The sequence below is a fragment of the Protomyctophum bolini genome, assembly GCF_963924005.1.
Source record: "Protomyctophum bolini genome assembly, chromosome: 15".
NCBI lineage: Eukaryota > Metazoa > Chordata > Actinopteri > Myctophiformes > Myctophidae > Protomyctophum > Protomyctophum bolini.
The window spans coordinates 19,217,926-19,236,315 of record NC_137876.1 but is presented as its reverse complement, the minus strand read 5'-3'; the positions used below and the strand labels follow the sequence as shown (position 1 = coordinate 19,236,315).

The following is an 18,390-nucleotide window of genomic DNA, read 5'->3' as shown; positions in this document are numbered from 1 at the left end:
AACTGCACTCTGCCGAGTGCATACTTGCTTGTTGCACTATGGCCTACTAGTGCGCAAGCAGAGCGCGCAAGTACTTTCGACCGCTGGAAACTATCACATCTCAGTATCTCTGTGAAGGAACGTTTGAAATGTATAATCATTACGTGTAACTATTTGCTACCTAACTACTTTTTTACAGAAAAATGAATCATTGATATGTGATGAAAAAAAAGGTATATAAACTGAATTAAAATATATTATACAGTATAATTATTTTATTACTTATTGTAAATTGTCAATTGTTTTAAATGTATTTCATTTTGTACTATAGTGATATTAATACTAAATCATGATCAGAGTAATATGTGTCTCTAACTTCAATTTCTGTAATAATACTTTCAAATTTGTTGAAATATACATGATCTAAAATACTTCCGAAATCTGTAGTTGGATTTGTATCTCAGTGATGACGTAAGAGAAATGGTCATCTGTGTAATCTGGTCCCACCAGATACCACATTACGTCATCGTTGAGAGCTGGGACCAGAGTACACGGTGTGTATATGTATGACTAGCTCTCAGTGATGACGTAAGAGATATGGTCATCTGTGTAGTCTGGTCCCAGCAGACCAGGCACAGATTTACAAATTACAAATCACATTACAACTACATACAGAGTATGTAGTTGTAATTTGATTAGCAGTATACTGTGGTTACTTGGTTCCAAAAAGCGAAGCCAAGTTTTTTTCAACCGTAAGTCTGTGCCTGGTTTGCTGGGACCAGTTACAACATTACGTCATCGTTGAGAACTGGGACCAGAGTACATGAAGTGTATATGTATGACTAGCTCTCAGTGATGACGTAAGAGATATGGTCATCTGTGTAGTCTGGTCCCAGCAGACCAGGCACAGATTTACAAATTACAAATCACATTACAACTACATACAGAGTATGTAGTTGTAATTTGATTAGCAGTATACTGTGGTTACTTGGTTCCAAAAAGTGAAGCCAAGTTTTTTTCAACCGTAAGTCTGTGCCTGGTTTGCTGGGACCAGTTACAACATTACGTCATCGCTGAGAACTGGGACCAGTTACATACTGGTCCCAGTTCTCAGCGATGACGTAATGTTGTAACTAGCTCTCAGTGATGACGTAAGAGATATGGTCATCTGTGTAGTCTGGTCCCAGCAGACCAGGCACAGATTTACAAATTACAAATCACATTACAACTACATACAGAGTATGTAGTTGTAATTTGATTAGCAGTATACTGTGGTTACTTGGTTCCAAAAAGTGAAGCCAAGTTTTTTTCAACCGTAAGTCTGTGCCTGGTTTGCTGGGACCAGTTACAACATTACGTCATCCTTGAGAGAGTACATGGTGTGTATATGACGTAATGGTGTAACTTGTAACTTGTAACTAGTCCCAGCAAACCAGGCACAGACTTACGGTTGAAGAAAACTTGGCTTCTTCAACCGTAAGTCTGTGCCTGGTTTGCTGGGACTAGTTACAAGTTACAAGTTACAACATTACGTCATATACACACCATGTACTCTCTCAAGGATGACGTAATGTTGTAACTGGTCCCAGCAAACCAGGCACAGACTTACGGTTGAAGAAAACTTGGCTTCACTTCGAAGAGACCAAGCGAAATGATTACTTGCGCGCTCTGCTTGCGCAAGTAATCACTCAAAAGCCGCAGCACTGACGTTTCCGACGGTATGTACAGCTGCGTCCTATTGTGGGCTTACGAACTGCAGAGGGTCCCTGTAAAAGAAACATCCAAATGTCAGAAACTTTACGGGGGGTGCCGAGAGGGGCTAGGCCCTAGCCCCTCTCGGCACCCCCCGTAAAGTTTCTGACCCCCTAGCCGCTAGGGGGTCTGTAGACTAATGCATGTCAAACTGGGACTGGTTGCCGACGGCCAGGTGAAGTGTGCCAGTACAAACTGATCTCCCAAACTGAGTTTAACTTTGCTTTATTTTCTGCAGTAATTTTCCTATACAACATACAAATAAAATTATGAGAAAGAAACGGTAACAAACACAGGCGACCAGACCTCCTGAACACAGTGGGGAAACTGGCTCATACATACTTGTCTGATAGTTTTTACTAACAGGCAAGTCATTTCACTCTGGAGCCATCACCCCGTTCACTGATTGGTCTAGAAGTTTGGTAAACCACAGGGAGGCGGGGTCAATCCTTAAGGACATCACCGCGAGTATGATGGCCTCAACTCTTCACCGTTTTAGGAAGCGGTGATAACCTATCACCAAAAACTGGAGTATGTATGCCTTTAGCCTCTGCCACTGGCAACACCTGTGCCTGATGAGCAACTGGGCTGGCCTTGACGTTGACCAAGCTGCAGTAACATTGTCAATCAATGTTTTCAATCAGTAAAACATTAGGTCATATTACAACAGCCCCTAATTGCTACTGGTGAAATGGTAGTCCTTGAAATTAAACGGGTTGAGAATCACTGCTAGAACCGTACCATTCAGGTCCACTCTTGCTCTCACCAGGTCAGGCCCTGTGCGTTGCACCAGACTCCCAGCACCAGGCACTTTATTCAGGAATGGTGGATTCTCGAGCCGCAACGATTACGCAGGCTCCACCTTGGCCTTGGTGGTGCCTCAGGCTCCGCTTGAGGCTTGCATGGCCCTCCTAAAGGCCTCACGTGGGTTTGTTGGGCTTCTTCCTCACGGAAGACACAGGCTGGGGCGCCAACCCATACTGCTCCCGGGTGCCGTCTACTTTCCGGCTGCCACCCATCTCTCCGGTGGTCACCAGACTATTCCTGGTTGTCACGTAGTCTATTCCTATGAGTCACTATGAATAGAATAACTAAAACAAAATACATACATACATGGATGCACCTGGGACGTATCCTCAGTGATGTATCCCGAGGTCATCTGGGTTTCGGGTCTCCGAACATCATACCCCTCACTCAGGTGACCCAGCCGGGGTGATCAAGTCCCGACTTACATCCCAGAAGCTACCCTCTATCAGTCTCATTAGGGAAAAACCAGGGCCACACAATCCGTTCCTCCTGAACTACTCTGCCGGGACTGGGAGGTACCATTCTGGCGGTGGAAGGACTAGGCTCTGTGGGTTGACTCCTGTCCGGGCCCCTCCTACGTCTCACCAGGTCCACTCCATAGCCATTCAAATTGGTTATCAATATATCAATCATGGTTTTATATATGTGTGTGTGCTTAGTTCACAAGTGGAGAGTGGACATGGCTTTCATTAGCACCCATGTCTGGTACAGGACAGGAGGATATAGTGAGAGAAGTAGGCCTAACAGTATAGGCTATTGTGTGTCAATACACAGGCACCCTAGAACTGTCAACCAATAAATTATATTTATGATACAACCTAATATTTGCAAACAAACTGATATTAAGTAGACACTTTCTTTGTCAAGATTTCTCTATATAAACCTCCGTGACAGTATAGGCTATGCAGAATGGGTAGCCGCAATTTGCAACTCTAGATTTTTTTATAATGATCAATCATTTAAAAAAAATCTAGAGTTGCAAATTGCGGCTGACAGAATGGGTACATTTCAAACAAAAGCACACTGCACAAGTCAATACAAACTGCTACTTTGAAGACGAAACCATGAAAGGCAGCCACATTGTTCTGTCATTTTGCAACGACAATGTGAATTAAAGGGTAAAAAACAAACCTGTCAGATCAGAGGTTACTTGAGGCGTGAGAAACTCCAGCTGTCTGTGTTGCAGATCTATTTGTTGTTGGTATTGTACGATTGTTCTGACAAACACAGCTAATATGTCCTCTGCAACGGCGGTCAGTCGTTCATTGACGAACAGCCTCAACGTCTCTATGTCACACATTGTTACTTTAGTTAAAATAATACGTCTCTATTGATACTTTCACCGACAGTGCATTTGACTTCGCTACATACGTAAACAATGAGAAGAATGACTTCCGAGGTCGGTGATATTCGTTGCACGCAGCCTGTAAATACAGGCTGGGCTTAATTCACGTTGCAGTTTTCAGAAACCGGTCTAGAGCGGATATGGAAACTAAGTGTGTGTGTGTGTGTGTGTGTGTGTGTGTTTGTACACGGATACAGCTAGTAGGCGGGCTCTAGACCGGATCTGAACACACAAGTTGTAAAGACTGATCATGTTGGTACATTGTAGCCTGGCTAAGCCAGACCGAATCAGCCGTTGGCAAAAAAAATTGCCTGCCGGCCCGAGACAGTGTTGTGAGATATTAGTCTGGCTTATTAGCCAGGCTAGGTACATTGATGCTGGTCCGCCCCCTGCTGGACATAGGTCAACACGGACCATGCATTTAAACATCATTATACAGTAGTACTTGTTATAGAAGCTGTATTGTTTGACTCCCCCAGAAAATCATTATAAATATAGGTTACATTTTCAAGGGTTCTTTGTTTTATTTGGTGTAACATTGGTCTCGTGTAGTCAAGACAACTATTCCACAATCTCTGAATGATGGAAGCATTTGGAAACTACAAGAGGCAGCATGAAGTCTGGTAATTAACACTAACACGAGACAGACTATTGTAACACAAATAGTATTCACTGTTAAAATAGCTTCGGTACCCTGTTGAAAGGATTCATGGCTAAATATATGCCTTAATACATTACACTTTTCTATCTATAACTATAATTAAAAACACCTTTGTTTGATGATGTAATTTACCCATGTGTGTTCCAGCCCCATGGATTCTGTTCATAAAATGTATTTAAAATATTGCTTTGATGCTCATATGAACCTTAGAGTATTTGTATTTGTTAGGACATGCATTGCATACATTCCATAGGCTGGACCACACATGGACATATGACATCAACTTGCGAACAGGAGCGGCTCCTATTCAGTGATAAACACACATTAAAATACTGTTTTTCATTTCAGATTTTAGTTTTAGAGGGCAAGTATGTTTTAAGTCTTTTTAGCCATGCACATGGCACACTCATTCAGTAACTTCGCATGAGTCGCACCACCAGGCTTTCCACCTCGGAGGTGTGCCAAAATTGCCATCCGGTCGGGAGCGTGTTGTAGTCATTGTTTTGTAGTCATCATGAGGCCGGATGCCGGAGGCCCTAGTGTCAGAAGAATACATGTCTATTATTTCACCATCTTGGTTTTATTTGTAATTTTAAAACAAAACACAATATAAAAATAAACAACTAAATCAACAAAGTCCCATAACACAATTTCCATGCACTAATGAAATTGTCATTAGTGAAAGAAACTTAACTCGTTACTTCTCCCCGAGCACTCATAACCATCCTCTGCTTTGGCATCTATGATTCGTGTGCCACAGTATGTATCATGATATGTCAGCTCAGGTGGCTTCCTTGAGAAACTAAAAGCTACTAAAAGTATGACTATGAACCCTTGTGTGATTTCAGATCACTAATTTCTAGTCTTGCGTTGCCAGACTGTTGCCACTTGCAATTTCCAAATGCTTCTGGAGCAACGGAATGAGTAAAATATAAAGTGGAAGTGGAGACTCCTCCCCACTTCCATTTCGTGTTTACATCCGCACAAATTTATCCTAATATAATTAGAAGACATCCAAGCATATATAGCTTGTTGCTTAGCAGAAATGGAAATAAAATAATAAAATGTAACAATATTAAAAAAATGTCGTGAATGGAAATGGGAGCTTCATTACTCGGATGTGTAGTTCCAGACTCTATATTGCATTTGGAGATTGTGAAATAGTTGTCTGACTACACAAGACTAATTTCACCCAAAACCTCCGAAAACAAAATGTTCTTTCCATTGTATGAGCTCTCATGGAAGGAGTTTGTCGCAGTGATATCAGGTCATGGGACAGCTTGTTTCTAGTTTCTAGTTTCTTTCTTTTTCCCAGTGACTTATCTTCCCTGGTCTCCTCGCACTCATCACTGTCTTCAGCGTCAGATTCAGAACAGTGTGACTGTGAAGACATGAAATGGTTGCTGCCTAGAGGCTGTCTCTGTGTTTTCATTGCTAGTAATGTCTGTGTTGACCCCTCAGCCTCCTCTTGTCTGTAAATTAGCTGCTGCTGTTAACATCCTTTTTCTGTGGTCGCTGTGGTTCCTCTTGGAGCAGGTCGGGCCTCCTCTCTCCTGTTGCTCTGGTGATTTCTCCTATTCACAGACTGGGATGAAGTCTAGGAGGCAGAATGGGAAACAGTGATTCTTAATATTTATTCAGACTAGAGTCTGTGACCTTATTTGTAGTAGTAGTAGTGGTGTTGGTGGTGGTTTGGAGGTAATATTTAAGATAGAAAACACCACAGGCGGCCTTATATTGCATCCTGTATTTACTATTTACACACTTGACTAACGCAGGGGTGCCATTGTGTCAAATTCATTAATTTTAGGTCGCAACAGGCCAGATTGGACAAAATGAGACTTGTGCACAAGTCAAGGAAGGTACCTCATGCACACCTACTCCCACTGACCTTTAACACAATCACCCCCCCCCCCCCCCCCCCTCCCTTCCGTTCCGGACAAAAATCGGGAGACATACTTTTGCTTGCTTACCTTGCTATCGTTACGATAAAATCGCTCGATGATCCCTCGCATTCATATTTTGAACGAGAGGCAGGTCAGAAGTCAGAAATGAAGAGCTTAGTATATCCATCTGATCAAAAGCCCACGGAGAGCTCCCTAGATTAGGAGATGTGAGGGATTCTTTCTGCAGCGGTAAACAGGGAAGTGAACGGGACCGCAGATGTGCGAAGAGCAAGGAGTATGGTGGCCTTGTAGACCAACTAAAAAAAAAAAAATATCTGAATATTTCTCTCTCGTTTGATATCAATGAAAATGCGCTACGTCCTTAGTTATGACGTTCCCACACGTCGTACAGTCTAAATGGGTTAAGGATTTCCTCTCTGTATGAAGTCCCATGTGTTTCAGATGTGAGCTTCGACTAAAGCGCTTGTCACACAGTATACTGAAGGGCATCTCACCTGTATGAGGGGTGCATGTGTTTGGTCCGACGTACCAACAGTCCGACAGGCATTCGTCCGACACCCTACCCCAAACCCTAAATCTAACCTCACAGGAAGCCACAGGTTCGTTTTAACCTGTAAAGGGTTAGTTTTAACCGGCCACACATGTCGGGAGCGACGGTGTTGTCGGACTAATGCCTGTCAGACTGTTAGTATGTCTAACCAATGTATGTACCCTCTGTATGAGTCCTTGTGTGCCTCTTAAGATTTCCATTTCGGTTAAACGTTTTACCACAAAATGTACAACTGAAGGGCTTCTCTCCTGTATGAGTCGTTGTGTGCCTCTTAAAATCTCCCATTCGGTTGAACGTTTTACCACAAATTGTACAACTAAATGTTCTTTCCATTGTATGGGCTCTCATGGATGGAGTTTGCTGCACTGATAATAGGTCCTGGGACAGCTTGTTTCCCAAATAAAATCTTTGTCCTTCCACAGTGTGTGCCTTGTTGTGTGATTTCAGTGACTGTTCTTCCATGGTCTCCTCCCAGTCATCACTGTCGTCAGTGTCAGATTCAGAACAGTGTGAAGAGATGAGCTGAACATCAACAGTTGGTTGTGATGCTCCAAGGCTCGCTACATCAGCTTGTGTTTTCACGTGTTCATTTGAAGTGCTGGCTAGAGGCTCTGTCTCTATGTTTTCATTATATGCACTTTTCACTGCTAGTAATGTCTGCGTTGACCCCTCAGCCTCCTCTTGTCTGTGAATTAGCTCCTGCTGTTCATCCTTAATCTGTGGAGGCTGTGGTTCCTCTTGGACCAGATCGGACCTCCTCTCCTGTTGCTCTGGTAATTTCTCCTCTTCACAGACTGGGAGGAAGTCTAGGCAGAATAGGAGATGAGAGAAACAGCCATGCTAAATATTTGCTTAAATTAAATGCTGTGCCTCTGTATAATGTTAAAGTAACAGTGTATACACATGAGAACATTTTGGGGAGACGGAATGAACGGAGAATCAATAAGTGAAAGGTGACTAAAAGTGACATGGAGTCAAATCGTTACCAGAGCCTTCCCCCTTGTGATTTTTAATGGGGAAATTATAGTAATTTCACCTATGCCTAGATGTATTTTAACAAACCGATTATAGTACATTGATTGATGTATTGATTTATTAATAGTTTGCAGAATTACAATATGCCTACATTTCAAGTACAACTCAATACAAAAACTGTTAACAGTGAGTGGACGACAACATAAAGCATTACACTTGTTTACAATAGGGCCCACCATTTTCAATTCATCAAAACATTTACAGACGTACGAATATACACAACTATATAGTCAAAAATACATCATCATGAGGTAAAAAGGGAAAAGAAACATATACAGTGAGGGGAAACAGGGGTGGGCGGGGATTCAGATTTTACGGGGGCCAGTTTGGAATTGCAGCCATCCGTAGGTGCCCTTTGACAGCAAAGGAGTCAAGGGATTTGCATGTCTTAATGACTGTTGGTAGGGCGTTCCACATTTTGGTGGCATAGGAGCGAAATAAATTTAGTCCCTTGTTTGTGCCGAATCTGGGTTGCACATGGTTTGTTGAACTCCCTCTGGTGTTGTTGGTGGGGACTTCGTTGACATTAAGGAAGTATTCAGACAGGTACATGGGTATCTTGGTGGTGTAGCGAATCTTGTGGACCAGACCGAGCCATTGCAAGGTGCTGTACTCTGTCGTCAACCCTAAGCCATTCGAGCCTGTCAAAGTGGTCAGGGGTGAGGTGGGTTCGGGGATTGAGGCCAAGTAGTAGCCTGACCAGTTTGTTTTAGGAAGTCTGGAGCCTTGTTTAAGCCTTAACCGCCTTAAGGGCCTTAGAGGTGCTGTGGTACCAGGAGGTGCAAGCGTAGTCGAATAACCTTGTACGAGGGCTCCTGTTAGGATCTTCAAGGTGTTTTTGTTGACCAGTGAGCAGATCCTGTATAAGAATCTTGTTCTTTGGTTGACCTTTTTGATTACGTTGGTGGCCATTTTATCACCGGAAAGATTTGCTTCCAGGATGGAACCTAAGTAGGTAATTTCATCTTTCCGTGTGATAATATTGTCACCCACTCTAACCAAGAAGCCATCTGCCTTGCTGAGATTACTATTTGATCCAAATAGAATGGATTCAGTTTTTCAATAGGAAACCGTTTAAAGTTGGATTTTCTCGGCCGGGGCTAAGTTTGAATTAGTGTAAAACGTTTGTGGCCCTTCACTTTGTGGATTCATTGTGATTGTGCAGAAAAGGGTAAGAAACGTTCCTTGTGGAAACATGCGCCGTTTCTGAACCGCGGTGGGAGGGGCCCAGGGTGTGACCTCATCACGGAGCTACAGAATGAGCTCAGCACTACGCTCATTAACATACTAGGGCTACAGTTAACGTACCGGTATGTCGTTTTGTGATATAGCTAACAACACCCCCTCCAACTGTATTATAGCCTACTTTCCCCATTGTATTAAACTGTATTATCATTATTATATTTTGACACTTGCTTTTGGCAACGTAAACGTATTCTTTCTCATGCCAATAAAGCTCCTTTGTGAAGGGTAGGGTAAAAAATCATGACAAACCTGTCAGATCAGAGGTGACTTGAGGAGTGAGGAACTCCAGCTGTCTGTGTTGCAGATCTATTTGTTGTTGGTATTGTACGATAGTTCTGACACACACAGCTAATATGTCCTCTGCAACGGCGGTCAGTCGTTCATTGACGAACAGCCTCAACGTCTCTATGTCACACATGTTTACTTTAGTTAAAATAAGACGTCTCTTTTGCTACTTTTACCGACAGAAGCACTACATATATATGCACACAAACAATGAGAATAACTTCCGGGGCGGATGAAGAAAGAGAGAATAATTTCCGAGGTCGAAAGTGTAACCTATTTAGAATATTTTTAGGCCTATGTCCAGCAGGGGGCGGACATTGATTGATTGAAATATTTATTAACAGCTAGTTTGCAGAATTACAGTACATTTCAAGCACAAACTCAATACAAAGTCTGTTAACTGTGAGTGGACGACCCAATTAAGCATTACACTTTTAAAACACAGTTTAAAAGAGGGTCCACCGGCACCTTGTTCAATTCATCAAAACATTTAGAGACGTACAAATAGACACGTCAAGAACAGAACGTAAAGAATGTATCATATAGCTTCAATGTACCAACCAACCAACACGGTCAGTCTTCTTAGGACAACCTAAATTCTATATTGGTTACATTTTCTGCAATTCTGCAAACTGTTAAATACTTCAATCAAGCAATGTTTCAAAAATGCTTTATAGGCTACCCTGTAGGCCTATATAACAATGCAATGTGACATAGCTCTGTTTACAAAATGCTGTATCCCCTCCAACTGTATTTTCCCCATTTTCAACTGTCTTAATTGTATTGTGACACTTGCTTTGGCAATGTATGCGTTTGTTTTCTCATGACAATAAAGCTCCTTTGAATTGTATGCCTGCATGTGTGAACTCATTATTTCAGAGAGAGACCCGTAGGCTATGTCTAGAGTAATATGTTACTTATTACTCCTTAGCAAAAGTAATATTACATTACTTGGAACCAAGAGTAATATTACATATTACTTCATATCACTTTTCAACCAGGCCCTCCTACAAAAGAACACAATCTGTGTAGCTCGTTTTAGAACTGAATCCAATTAATTTGAATAAGAAGTTTCCAATCTGCCAAACCGAATAATTGCAGGATATAAAACAAAATAGTCAACAGTCTCTCATCAGTCTTTTTCAGCTGCATATTCTAACAATCTGAACTGCACACACTGACTGCAGAAAGGACAGTAGGCTATATTGTATACATTACATAACAGTGTTGGGGGCAATATTACTCAAGAGTTACTTATTAGATATTACTCCTTTCTTGGAATAAAAAGTAATATATTACATATTGTATAATATTACTTTTGCACCCCCCACCTGCAAAAAAGGATCCTACAACACAATATGTTTAGTCAGCTTCTTTTAGAAGTGAATGCAATTGTTTTGAATAATAAGAAGTCACCAATCAGCCAAAAATGCTATAAAATAAAGCAGCAATCTCTCTTGACCTTTTATTTTTTTTAATTTAGGTAGCCAACAACAAAGTAAATAGGTATAATATTACTATATTAATATATATTCATATATACTAATATTAATAATTAATACCTTACAGTACATTACTTGTTACTGGGAAAATTAATAATATTACAGTAATATATTACTAGTAACTAGTTACTGCCCAACACTGGTTCTTAGTACTGCTTTAAAACTAAACACACGCCAAAACACAATGTAAACATAACTAAATCAACAAAGTCTAAGTCTAAAGGCTCCATTTTCGTCACCACTAAACCCCTTATCCCTAAACTAGCCAATCTACATTGACACGTTGTGAGCTTGTATACTGGCCATTTTAACTATTATTATTAACTATTATGTTTTGTATGTTTTTGTAAGTAAAAAAAAAAAATGCAAAGAAGTTTAGGGATAAGGGATTTAGTGGTGAAGAAAATGGAGCCCTAAATGTCAAATTGTCTGTGAGAAAGAAACTTAACTCCTTACTTCTTCCCCTGGGCGCTCATCATAACCATCCTTATTCAGTGCCACAGTATGTATGATGTTAGCTCAGGTGGCTTCCTTGAGAAACTGTTATGAACCCTTGTGTGTTTTCCAATCACTAATTTCACCCAAAACCTCCATAAACTATAACACGACTAAGGATTTCTCTCACATTATGAAACCCCATGGGTTTCACTTTCTTCAGATGTGGGCTTAGCTAAAGTATACAACTGAATTAAGGTCCTCTCCCTTGTATGAGTATGTGTGTGCCTCTTAAGATTTCCATTTCGATTAAACGTTTTACCACAAACAGTACAACTAAAAGTTTGACGCCCCGACCAGGTCCTGGGACAGCTGTCCTGGGACAGCTTGTTTCTCAAAGAAAATCTTCGTCCTTCCACACTGCGGGTTGAGTGTGTTTTCAGTGACTTATCTTCCCTGGTCTCCTTGCACTCATCACTGTCTTCAGCGTCAGATTCAGAACAGTGTGACTGTGAAGACATGAAAATGAAATGGTTGCTGGCTAGAGGTGTCTCTGTGTTTTCATTATATTCACTTCTCACTGCTAGTAATGTCTGCGTTGACCCCTCAGCCTCCTCTTGTCTGTAAATTAGCTGCTGCTGTTCATCCTTTTTCTGTGGAGGCTGTGGTTCCTCTTGGAGCAGGTCGGGCCTCCTCTCCTGTTGCTCTGGTGATTTCTCCTCTTTACAGACTGGGAGGAAATCTAGGAGGCAGAATGGGAAATAAGAGAAAGGTGATGCTTAAAGTGTCAAAAATGCAACTTCTGTAAACAGAAATGTAAACTAGCTGCTGTTACAGGTGTAAAAAGAATACGGATTCCGCAACTTCATAAGTCATTTACGAACAAGCCATCAGATACATATTCATACAACAATGGCGGAGGAAACCATGCAAGGTTAGGCACCAACCTGCACATCGGGAGCAATTAGGGGTTCAGCGTTTTGCTCAAGGACACTTGCTCAAGGACACTGCTCAAGGACAGAGAATCCGGCTGTTCTACCGGCTACTCTATTGTCTACCCGTGAGCCCACTGCCTGTGTGTGTGGTGTGTGCAGTGTACACACGCACACACACGAGCGTGCGTTGCTTTTGGCAGAGAAATGTCTGTTTCGAGAAGAAGAGAACCAGTAAACCGGACAAAAAGAAACTTAGCTTACTTTTTAGCAATGAAAGAACAGGGAAACCACGCCCCCTAATACAAATCTATATGAAACAAACATGAATATTAATTAGATATGCCTACGTCACGTCACTGAAATCGAATACATGATGTAGCTAAATATGTAATGAGTGGCACCAAATATTTATTTTCCACCCAGAAACCCAGAAATACACAGAAATAGCTACAGAAACAGCAGAAAGCTCTGAAACCAGAAGCCTATGAGCAAGTTGTACTATATCATTCCTCCCCATCACAAAGGACACAATTATTTTTTGTTAAAATATAAGAGAAAGTGATTTTGGTTGAGCTGTCCCTTTAATAATTATTCAGACAACAGTCTCCCCTTACTGTATGTTTTGTAGTATCAGTGGTGTTGGTGGATTCGAGGTCATATTTAAGATAGAAAACACCACGGGCAGCCTTATATTGCACCCTGCATTTACACACTTAACTAACTAACTAACTAACTGCCCACTTTGACAGGCTGGAATGGCTTAGGGTTGACGACAGAGTGCATCATCTTGCAATGGGTCTGGTCTACAAGATTCGATACAGCACCAAGATACCCAATACTTACTTAATGTTAACGAAGTCCACACCCACAACACCAGAGGGAGCTCAACAAACCATGTGCAACACAGATTCGGCACAAACAAGGGACTAAATTATTCATTCAATATATCTTATGCCACCAAAATGTGGAACGCCCTACCAACAGTCATTAAGACATGCAAATCCCTTGACTCCTTCAAAATCAAAACCGCTCTCAAAGGGCACCTACGGACGGCTGCAATTCAAACTGGCCCCCGTAAAATGAACCCCCCCCCAGCTTTTCCCTATATATAGGTTTCTTTTCCCTTTCTACATATTTTATGATGAATTCCTGATCTGTTCTTTGGCTAAATAGAAGTGTATATTTGTACGTCTCTACATTTTTTGATGAATTGAAATGTACTGTAATTCTGCAAACTGTTAATAAATACTTCAATCAATCAAAAACACAAAGGTGCCATTGTGTCAAATCCATTTTAGGTCACAGGCAAGATTGAGTCGAAAATGGGACTCCTTCTCCCCCATTGAGATGCACGTCAAATGATGGGGATTTCTCCATAAAAAGTATCGATCATTTCAGTAGCAAGAGCTTCAAAATGTCTTCTAATTCTAGTTAAATTACAGGTATTTTCTCCATATAAATTATTGATCATTTCAGTAGCAAGTGCTTCAAAGTGTCTTCTAATTCTAGTCAACCAGGCCTGCAGTAGGCTATGCTCTGCATGGGAAAATGTGCATGGCATTATTTCAATAAACTAGACGTACAAGGAAATGAGGGAAAAACAGTATCCAACTCAATCAAAATGCACGGTAAGACTACGGTGATTAGTATTATTATCATCCCCTGGGTGGGTCAGTCGTGTAACTCTTCCAAGTTCCAACGTTAAGCTGCGTAAGTGTTTAACAACACAGCCATGCAAAATATCATTGACAGCGATGAGGTGATGAAAGCTTGCCATTCTTAGCAATGGTTGCTATAACAATTTGGATTGGCATTGAACAATCGCTTTTAGGGTGGGGTAAGGGTTTAGCGAAGGGCTAATTGACAGGCCTCTCACCTGTATGAGTCCTTGCGTGCCTCTTGAGATTTGCATTTTGGCTAAATGTTTTACCACAAACTGTACAACTAAATGTTCTTTCCATTTTATGAGCTCTCATGGATGGAGTTAGTCGCAGTGATATCAGGTCCTGGGACAGCTTGTTTCTCAAAGAAAATCTTCGTCCTTCAACAGTGTGTGTTGTTTGTATTTTCAGTGACTTATCTTCCCTGGTCTCCTCGCACTCATCACTGTCTTCAGTATCAGATTCAGAACAGTGTGAAGAGATGAAATGGTTGCTGGCTAGAGGCTCCGTCTCTCTGTTATCATTATATCCACTTGTCGCTGCTAGTAATGTCAGCGTTGACCCCTCAGCCTCCTCTGGTCTGTGAATTAGCTCCCGCTGTTCCCCATTCATCTGTGGAGGCTGTGGTTCCTCTTGGAGCAGATCAGGCCTCCTCTCCTGTTGCTCAGGTGATTTCTCCTCTTCACAGACCGGGAGAAAGTCTAGGAAGCAGAATCGGAAATAACACACTTGATTAATGCAGGAGTGTCATTGTTTCAAATTCATTTAGGTTGTGGGAAAGGGCGGAAATTGGGCGAAATGGCCACCTCTATCAAGGCCAAACCCATTGTGCACAACTACTCCCACTGCCCTGCAAGGATTTCTCTTCCGTATGAATCCCCATGTGTGTCTTCAGATGTGAGCTTCGACTAAAGCGCTTGTCACACAGTATACAACTGAAGGGCCTCTCACCTGTATGAGTCCTTGTGTGCCTCTTAAGATTTCCATTTCGGTTAAACGTTTTACCACAAACTGTACAACTAAATGTACTTTCCCTTGTATGGGCTCTCACGGTTGGTGTTTGTCGCACTGATATCAGGTCTTGGGACTGCTTGTTTCTCAAAGAAAATATTTGTCCCTCAGCAGTGTGGGTCTTGTGTGATTTCAGTGACTGATCTTCCCTGGTCTCCTCCCAGTCATCACTATCTTCAGTGTCAGATTCAGAACAGTGTGAAGAGATTAGTTGCACATTAACAGTTGGTTTTGATGCTCCACAGTTATCTACATCAGCTTGTGTTTTCACACGTTCATTTGAAGTGCTGGCTTGAGGCTCTGTCTCTCTGTTTTCATTATATTCACTTTTCACTGCTATTATTTTCAGCGTCGATCCCTCAGCCTGCTCTGGTCTGTGAATTAGCTCCTGCTGTTCATCCTTAATCTGTGGAGGCTGTGGTTCCTCTTGGAGCAGATCGGACCTCCTCTCCTGTTGCTCTGGTGATTTATTTTCTTCACAGACTGGGAGGAAGTCTAGGCAGAAGAGGAATAGAATAGGAATAGAATAGGTGACGAGCGAAAGGTGATGCTTAAAGGGTAAATATTTGCATAAAATAAATTAAATCTGTTTGTCTGTCTGTACACACATGAGAACATTATGAGAAGACAGGATGAACGGAGAATGAATAGAAAAAGAGAAAGAACCATCTCCCTTGTGAAAATTATCATTCACCTGAATCACACTCTGATCTCACATCACATCACATCACATCACATCACAACTGATAGACAGATGGCCATGTTTCCATGATGCTCACATTGTGAAGTATTACTGTGCCATGGAATTTCTATAAAATAATACAATTCCCTGAGACTGGATTATATGCCTAGATTAATTTGAACACACACACACACACACACACACACACATACTTGAGTGGACATGGCTTTCATTATAGCACCCGGCCGTTTCTGGTGCAGGGCAGGTGGTGATTGGCGAAGTGAGACGTATACCGGTAATAACACCCTATTGATATTAAGTACACTATTATACCCATGTATCCTAACATTCAGAATCATACTGTACCAGGTATGTTCACATCAAAAAGAAATACATGTACAATTTGTGATACATCTGTTTAACACAACAGTGTACCCCCTCCAACCCATAGGCTACTTTCATTTTCTTAAACTTTATTACTATATTTTGACACTTGCTTTGGGAAAGCAAACGTATGATTTATCATGCCAATAAAGCTTTTAATATTCGAATTGAATTGACAGTATGCTGGTCTTCTGTAAACGCATAGAAAGCAGAAATCTACTGATATTGTTTTGTCATTTTACAACTACAATTTGAATTAAAGGGTAAAAAAAAAGTGACAAACCTGGCAGATCAGAGGTGACTTGAGGAATGAGGAACTCCAGCTGTCTGTGTTGCAGATCTATTTGTTGTTGGTATTGTAGGATAGTTCTGACACACACAGCTAATATGTCCTCTGCAACGCCGGTCAGTCGTTCATTAACGAACAGCCTCAAAGTCTCTATGTCAAACATTGTTACTTTAGTTAAAATATTACGTCTCTTCTTGCTTCTTTTACCGACAGAAGCACTGCATTAGTGCATTTGACTTCGCTACATACGTAAACTGAGAAGAATAACTTCCGAGGTCGATGATGTTGCGCGCATGTAAATACCTGCTGGGCTCAATTCCCGTTGCAGTTAGCAGATCCGGTCTAAAGCGGATATGGAAACGTATGATTAGAAATGTCAGGATACAGTAGGCGGGCTCTAGACCGGATCTGAGAACTCTCACGTAGAAGTAGTAAAGAATGATCGTGTTGGTGCCGCCCCCTGCTGGACGTCAACACAGATGCATTTGAACATCATAGTAGCCTATAGAAAATCATTCTAAATAGGTTACATTTTCAATACTGACTTTGCATTATTTAGTCTAACATGAAGAGTATATATTAACTGTTAATAGCCCATTTACATGTTTTATTGTGCGGTTTGTGCTATGACAGGAAGTACGGTACGGTACGGTGTTTTGTTGTTGTTTTGTACGGTACGGTACGGTGTTTTGTTGTATTCATTTTCATAGATTTTTAGCTTCATAGGCTATTTTAGTGATTGTTGCAATCACCATTACATGTTACAATGACAATAAAGATCTGCCTACAATGTCTATTGTATTGTTTCACCATCTTAGTTTTATTTACTGCTGCTGCTAACGGGATTTAAAATAAAACACAATGTACGCACAATGTAAGCAAAAACAACTAAATCAACAAAGTCCCATTACATAATTCACAAAAAACCCCAGATATGCAGTGTGGGAAAATGCAAATAATAGATGGTAGGATATTTAAAATTTCTTCAGATGTCAATGTCTGCACACCACGTATTTATTGACTTCATATTTGCCCTGGGTAGTGAGGGTATTGGAGTAATGGTAGCTCAGTGAGTAGAGAGGCCATCTTCTAGTATCAGATTCAGAAGGTCACTGGTTCACCTCCTGGCCCAAGTGTTTAAGTGTCAAATTGTCTGTGAGAAAGAAACGTAACTCCTTACTTCTCACCCTGAGCGCTCATCATAACCATCCTCTACTTTGGCATCTATGATTCGTGTGCCACAGTACGACTGTATCATGATAGGTCAGCTCAACTAAAAGCGTTCTCACCTGTATGAACGCTTGTGTGTTTTCAGATCACTAATTTCACTCAAAACCTCAAACCTATAAAACTAAGGATTTCTCTCACATATGAATCTCCATGTGTTTCTTCAGATGTGGGCTTGACCTAAAGCGCTTGCCACAAAGTATACAACTTAAGGCACTATGAGTACGTGTGTGCCGCTTAAGATGTGAATTTCGGTTAAACGTTTTACCACAAACTGTACAACTGAAGGGCTTCTCTCCCGTATGAGTCATTGTGTGCCTCTTAAGATCTGCCTTTCGAACAAATGTTTTAAAACAAACTGTACAACTAAATGTTCTTTCCACTGTATGGGCTCTCATGGATGGACTTTGTCGCCCTGATATCAGGTCCTCGGACAGCTTGTTTCTCAAAGAAAATATTTGTCCTTCCACAGTGTGCGTCTGATCTTGTGACTGATCTTCCCTGGTCTCCTCCCAGTCATCACTGTCGTCAGTGTCAGATTCAGAACAGTGTGAAGAGATGAGCTGCACATCAACAGTTGGCAGTGATGCTCCAAGGCTCTCTACATCAGCTTGTGTTTTCACATGTTCATTTGAAGTGCTGGCTAGAGGCTCTGTCTCTATGTTTTCATTACATTCACTTTTCATTGCTAGTAATGT

General features: G+C 41.3%; 1 long non-coding RNA gene across 1 annotated transcript; it reads right to left on the bottom strand.

Annotated features, from left to right (window-relative positions):
• Positions 1 to 11,124: 11,124 nt before the first annotated feature.
• On the bottom strand, positions 11,125 to 16,702 carry LOC308329089. The gene is made up of 4 exons (XR_013965361.1): positions 16,460 to 16,702; positions 15,051 to 15,605; positions 14,315 to 14,800; positions 11,125 to 12,245 (listed from the first exon to the last, which is right to left on the bottom strand). It is a non-coding gene; the product is annotated as an uncharacterized lncRNA (long non-coding RNA).
• Positions 16,703 to 18,390: the final 1,688 nt, after the last annotated feature.